We start from the raw sequence: 7,751 nt of genomic DNA, 5'->3' as shown, positions 1-7,751 counted from the left end.
CTAATTCCTTGTTCTCCCCTCCCTCTTTCGCAGTTTTCTATGTTTCTTTCTCCCCTATTTCTCTTTTTCTCTCTCATCTAGCTCACACGGGACCATAGTCCATCTTTCCTTTCTTCACAAGACCATCTTTCTTTTCCTGCACGGACATTCAAAGGACAGTGTTTTTTTTTTCGCTCTCTCTCTCTCTTCTATCTTTTCTCTTTTCAAAGAAAATATTTTTTCCAGCGTTCACTATTTTCCTCTCGTTCTGGCCTGACGACCCTCCATGTTTGTTTTCGCTCGGTTTCCTTGTGTGTCCCCACTATCCTGTTTTTGTTCTCAACTTTGACCTTCTATAAATCCTAAATTTTAATTCAAACTGTCTTTGAAGACTCATATTGTCGTTGAATGATCGAAATGAGGAGTAGATAGACAGCCGACAACCGATGAAGTGTCGTTTCTCTGTGTTTACCTCAACTGTTTTGCATTTTTTCTCTGTTTACGTATTTAACTCGTTTGTTTATGTATTTCATGTTGTTTACACACACTTGGTGGCACCCTGTACCCATGTATGCATATATATATGTATATATATATATATATAGATATATATATATATATATATATATATATATATATATATATATATATATATTATTATTATTATATTATTATTATATATATATATACACATATGTATGTGTGCGTGTGTATGTGTTTGTATATGTGTGAGAGAGTGACACACTTTGTATATATTTATGCATCTATATTTGGATAAAGATATATAAAAGTCTCTGGGTAAAAAAAAAACAGAATGATCAGTTATTCAATGTTTTATTCAACATATACTTCCCTCACACACCTAGCGCAGCGATCTTTCAGGTTTTCTAAGCCCTGTCAAAGAACACGGACGTTTAGGCCTCCAACCAGGTCTTTTACGATACCCTTAAAGCCAGGAACTTGTCAGAACTCTTCGTATATATAAATATATATATATAAATATTCGGTATCTGCCTGGATATTATATCCCTCCTCTTACTTTACACACACATACATATATATATATATATATATATATATATATATATATATATATAATATATATATATATACATATACATATGTATATACATACACACACATATACATGCATATATATATATATATATATATATATATTATATATATATATATATATATGCATTTATAATGCTAAGGGGCACTGTAAGGATTATTGGGCACTTAGCTATATCGATGCTATGTTTAAGGCAAACTACGCACGGTGCATTGAAGGAATCTATTTTTTTCTGGGTTTTTTTCTCTTTCTAGTTAGAGATTCCAGAATTATTAGTTAAAGAGGATTATGGAAAATGCTTCAGGAGGTATCAGTAAAGGATTATGGGGAGTATTAACAGCTGATAACTTGCAATTAGTCCCGTTATTGGCAGCAAGAAGACATTTCATATCACGTACATAGGCAAGTAGCTGAAGCTATATATATATATGAAGCGATTAATTCCTCTACAACTTCCTCTTGAAATCGTGGGACTGTGCTCATGCAACAATGTATTATTTTAGCATCATTATAAATGTTAGTAGCAGAAACTAAATACATGCGTTTACTTTCTATCTTTCCCTTTCTGATTTCCCTTACTATTACAATTCATCTTTCCGAAGATCGATAAAATATAGAATGAATAGTGTATTAGAGTAGATGTTTATCAATTTCCTTTACCTCAACCAACATGTATATCCTAATGTTTATGTTAGAAGGCATTATGGACAATTTTCTTTTTCTGCCCTGTTCATGTGGATATTTCAACTGTTATGAAAGTGTTTCCAATACTCTTAAAATAATATTGCTTTCATTTATCGTGTACTTCAGTCCGCACCTATATATGATCATCAGTGTTGCTATCTTGCACGATTTTAGTTGATTTCATGGACTCCATGAATTTGCCTGCTAATTACTTATTTATTTTATAAAACTTTATCTGGGGAATGACAAGTTACTCAGTGGGTAGAGGAACGTAACTGTTCGAAACAGAATTAAAGTTATTTTTTCTTCTATATGCCGAATCATACGGTGATATGTAGTACGTATATATGAATACATACACACACACACTCACATATACACACACACACATACACACACACACACACACACACACACACACACACATACATATATATATGTGACCTCGTGAGCACCGCCAGCAATTTTTTTCCCTCTGTCTTTCCTTCTCGGTATCTTTCCTTCTCCTTTGTTTCCGACGAAGAGCTCCGCTCGAAACGTTAAACCCTCCTTCTTCCCTTCTTTCTTGAGCATCCAATAATACTTTATTTGTTCCACGTCCTCGCGTTGCTGTGTTTTTTTTTCTGTGTTTTCTTGTTTGGATTAACTATATATATATATATATATATATATATATATATATATATATATATATATATGCATGATAGTCAAATCAGACGTTGCTTGTTTCTTACGACTTTTTGACACATGTAGCACTTAGCCCAAGCCCTATTTATGATGATGCGCATCATGATCCAACAGTGAGAATATGGTTTGAAATGAAGTTCCTCAATACACACCGATGTTCGCTTCCATATGCATAAATGTATGTATTTTAGTTTCAGTTTCGAAACTTATTTTGTTCATGCAATATTTTAACCATTATATTAATAATTTATACATATGTATTTTACATAACTGAAAAAGCAGGAACATGGAACAACATTTGCTCAAATACTTCTTTCCATCATGCCTGAACTAAACCGCTTCTTTTGCAGATGTTTTATGTTCCGTAATCTTTAAGTTTAGAATATCTTTGTTAAACAGTATGAGTCCATCATGAAAGTGTTCTAAAAACTCTTAAACATCGAATTCTATATTTCTAATTCGGCGAACAGAGCAGAGGAAGTAACATAGTACTGCAGGTTCTTAAAACGACCATATTGTCACAATCTATTTCATACTAAATATTTTCAAATACCAACACCAATTACGTTTTTTGACTTGAATCCGTAGATGAGAATTACGTTTCAAAACATCAATTACATTACCAGTAGTTATATAGATAGTGTCCCTTCGCTAGAACTTCAAAGTTAACGTTACGATTAAGTAAAAGTAAGACTCGAGACTCTTTTAGTGATAAAATGTGATAAGCGGTTATTTTACTTGAATTAATCTTCATTCTTTAATAATTTCATGATATATACAGCAAGTTAGTTGTCTCCAACTGCAAGGTATAGCGATACATTTTGAATATAAAAACATTTTCTCATGGTGTATAGATTAGGACGAAATTATATGAATTTAACTAATTATCTCGATGCTACGATCATTGCGCAACTAGAATTATTGTGTGTCATGAAACAACAATCCGACAAAGAGAAAACAATAAATACATATTAATATCAGCGACTTATGTACAGCAGCTTTAGAAATGTAACTGTGAAACGAAGACAGTAAACATAATATTTATTAAGATACATTTACTGTCCAGCAACTAAGAGCATATATGTCAGACATATAAGTTAAATTTAGATAATAATTCACTTCGTTTTCTATCGTGCAGGCAACAGTAACAACAAACAAATATAGATATCGATACATTTCCCACTGTGTTACTGAGAAAGAGAATTTATGTGCGTGCGTAAAACATTAATACACATGTCTCCTACTCTTCGGACTTTTGGCTTCCAGGTGAGATCATTGTAGTTTATGGTTTGGCGAGTGCAATTAGAAAATTTCCAATTGCACTGTAATTGCTACATTGGCTAGACATCTATACAGATAAGATCAATTGAAAATGCCTAACAATAGAATTGCTGGAGTGAACTATACCTTTCCATTAAACTTTACCAGGATTCCGATGAAACTAAAATGAATAGAAACTCATTACAAACATACAATTAACTACTATATAAATCGATGACAATATGATGGATCAGAAATGAATCCATTTCTTATAGATCCACAGACACACAATCTTAACGTTTAAGACGGCCATAACTCTTTCAGTATTTACATAAATGCGTGCAGGCAAATAACAAAGCGAATAAGAAATATATATGACTCTATAAGAAATTACAAATTACAAAAATTGAAATAAATGAGAGGAAATCTACCAATACAATAGATATCTTGTAACAATACATCATTTTAAGCCCTCAATCTAGTTCTCCTGAAAAAGATTTTCAGAACTATATTTTCAAATGGAATGAATTGATATCAAACATGAAGTTTGTCGTCTGTGTGTAAGTAGAAGTTCTTGATTCTGGGTATGAAATATGACATCCACATGTAACTAGTCACAATATAATACAAATCGAAGTTATGTGTACCTAAACAATCCTTTTGAGTTAATTTGTAGCCTTTGTGGTCTTCTGCGGCGTTCGTTTTCAGGTTGGATTAAGGAATAAAAGCTGGAAACAAACACCTGTCACTAATCTTCTAAGGACAAAGGAAAACTACTATATTCACAGTCTAGTACTAATAAATATGTTTGAATATATCTTCTATCTTTCACATGCTTCAGTCATTAGACTGTGGTCATGCTTGTGTACCGCCTTGAAAGAAGATTAATCGAATGAATCGACTTTTGTAGGCCTGGTATTTATCCTACCGCTGTCTTAGCCGACGTGATAAATTCTGTTCTATTGCATTGCTGTCTTAGCCGAAGCGATAACCCAACCAACACCGGTTGTCAAGCGCTGGTGGAGGATAAACACAGACACAAGGATTTAAGTACATAGAAATATATATATATGCAACGTGATTCTTTCAGTTTCCGTCTACCGAATTCGTTCACAAGGTTTTGGCCCAAGGGCCACGCAGTGTAACTGAACTCAGAGCCATGTGCTTGGGAAGCAAACTTGCGCCCGTGTGCATTTTTTTTTTACACAGTACAAAGTGCTATATTCTTTCAACTCCTTAGCGATTCCTTTTCTTGTATATTGCATATCGGCTGACATCTGAAATTATAAACAACACATGAAATTTAGAATTAAATATCAATATTTTTTGAGTTGTGTCGATCTGGAAACTATTTCATTTTTCTGAATAATTAATGCATATTGCCATCTCATAAGTGTTGCACTTACTATATTAATTAGATCCTTTATAACATATAGTTTCTCCTAGACAACCAAATAGCGTTAGGAACAACTCTAATTACGCCCGGTCATCGTTTATCTATGCCCTTTCAGTGAAATAAGAGCAGGTTATCAGTATTTCATCAACTGTATAATGTTACAGTAAGATATACTCATATTAACTGTGCACATCAGAGTGTAAAAGCAATCGAAACTCCACTTATTCTTTCCTATGTGTTGCTTATAAGTGTTTAATGGCCCACTGTAACTGCGTTTCTGCCGGTTTAAATTTTCCCGATTAATTCCTACAATTTGCCTTTACTTGATTCTTAATTGCAGTATGTAGCTGAATAGACCTATGATCAGCAACAACAAGGCGTTACAACAACTACACTATAAACTTTCCAATCGTTTTAAAGACTGTAGTATACATTTGAGCAAATCTGGCTGCTATTTCTAACAAGCTGAATGACCAGATTAAAGGTTGCATTTGACTTGTAGAATGCAGTTACGTGTATGTGTGTTAAATTTATTGATTGCGTTGTTTTTATTTAGGTATGTGCAATGTATTTAGTGCAACCATGCGGTTCACTCTCTTTTAATTCTACATTCTATTCATTTTACGCTGGTTTAAACGAGTTGAGCGAGTGTTCTTTAAACATTACTTGTTCAAAGTGGGTACCAATATTTTCTGTTCAAACATAGCCAAGCTCTATCCTGAATCAACAGAATGGCTGTATGAAAGCCAAACTTTGATTTTATCTTAGACAGCTTTTGGGAAAGAAAATCATTCACAATAAGAACAAAGAATAGAAATGTCGACCCCGATCTCAACCAATAATTCACTAACACATTTCAGATCCCTCGCTACGACCAGAATACAGAAGGTAATTATCGGAAAACCTCCAATCGTCTCACTCCATCATCAGTACGGTCATTAAAGCAGAAGCATTTGTTGGCAAGTGTCAGAGTCTTCTATACGAAAACGGATAGAAGCGATTGTTAGCTTAAATCTAATTAGTCGATCTGGGGAAAGAACTGCTTTCATTGCCGCCGTGTACCATAGTTTTGGAGATAGCTGGTGGTTGGAGTAGTCTAGCTATGATGTTCTGTCTACTTATCGATAATGATATATTTCATATCCGCCAGTATATCATCAGATAGAAGATAAACTAGCTATGGCTACACAAACTCAATCCCACTCCTCTGTACTATAACAATTGTACTGAATTATTCTTTTTTATCTTCTTCCTTCTTTTCTTCTTCTTCATTGTCTTCTCTCCCGCCTTCTCAACTCCCTTCCTCTCTTCTTGTTCTTCTTGTTCTTCTTGTTCTTCTTGTTCTTCTTGTTCTTCTTCTTCTTCTTAATCTTCTTCTTCTTCTTCCTACTCCCTTTTCTTTTTCTTCTACATTTTCTTTGCTCCACATATGTTGCTCTTGTGGCGAATGAAGAAAACGCTATAATCATAATCATCATAATTATCATTCCCTCTATCATCACCATCATCATCACCATCATCATTTTTATCACCATTATATTCTGCTTCCTTATCATCTTTATTATCAATAGAGCTTCGGACAAAATGCTTTGCGGTATTTGATCTGCTTCTCCACACTCTGGGTTCAAATTCCACCGATGTCCATTTAGATTTTTATGGTTCTGGAATCGATGAAATAAATTACCAATCTAATACCGGTATTTAAATTACTAATCCTTCTCCCCAAACTTATGGCCTTGTTCCCATACTAGAAATATTATCATGAAAGAGCAGTGGATTGGCAGATCCACAAAAGTACCATTAATCTGACGCTTTACGTTCTAAAGGCAACGTTATTCCATCGGAGTTAAATTTGCTTTTTGTTCTTCCGAGGTCAATAAAAATAAAGTACAAGCCAATTACAGCTGTTGCTCAAAGTGAATACACTATCCCCAAATACCTAACAAATATCACTAGATCATATCACCTGACCTGATAATTGTGAAAGTTTCTTGTTCAACAACTTCATATCACTATACGTAGATCTAATAGCCATCAGCTAGACAGCAATTTCCGGAGTGCACACAATTACCAGTTATTCCAGAGGTGAAATGGATCAACCACTATGTATCGAGCAGATAACACGAAGACAGAGTTCTTGTCTGGTTAGCAATAGAGATCGTGTAGGGCAGTGTATTCTCTATTGTATGTCGCAACACTCAGTGTGTTGGTAATAATCTTTAATTTTAACTCAATATTGGGTAAAATCAGATTAATTTTCGATAATCATATTAATTCTGGGATTTAGTTGGGTTTTTTTTCATTCGCAAAATATGCTTTTTGTAGAAAACAGTAAAAATCTGAAAATTGGCTATAATAATGTAACATTCCAGTCTCATTGCTTTGAAGGTATAATGTTGGGGAGAAAAATATCTGAGAAAAAAGTTACAGAGGTTTAAAACTCGAAATAACTGAGTATTTTTTGCCAATAGCGAGACAGAAATTTTCTGCGTTTAGCGGAGCGGTGTCAACTTTAAGGTTGTACCCTGTGAAATGTAGCGTCGGACCTGTTCATTGTCGGTTTGTAAATAAACAGAAATACCTAAAAAATCAACATGTATCATCAGGATCTAGTCTTTCTCATTCATTGATTGTATTTTCTATATTTTTTTAAAATTTGTTATATTATCA

This window comes from Octopus sinensis, linkage group LG7 (genome assembly GCF_006345805.1).
Source record: "Octopus sinensis linkage group LG7, ASM634580v1, whole genome shotgun sequence".
Classification (NCBI taxonomy): Eukaryota; Metazoa; Mollusca; class Cephalopoda; order Octopoda; family Octopodidae; genus Octopus; species Octopus sinensis.
Note: the sequence above shows the minus strand (reverse complement) of the source record.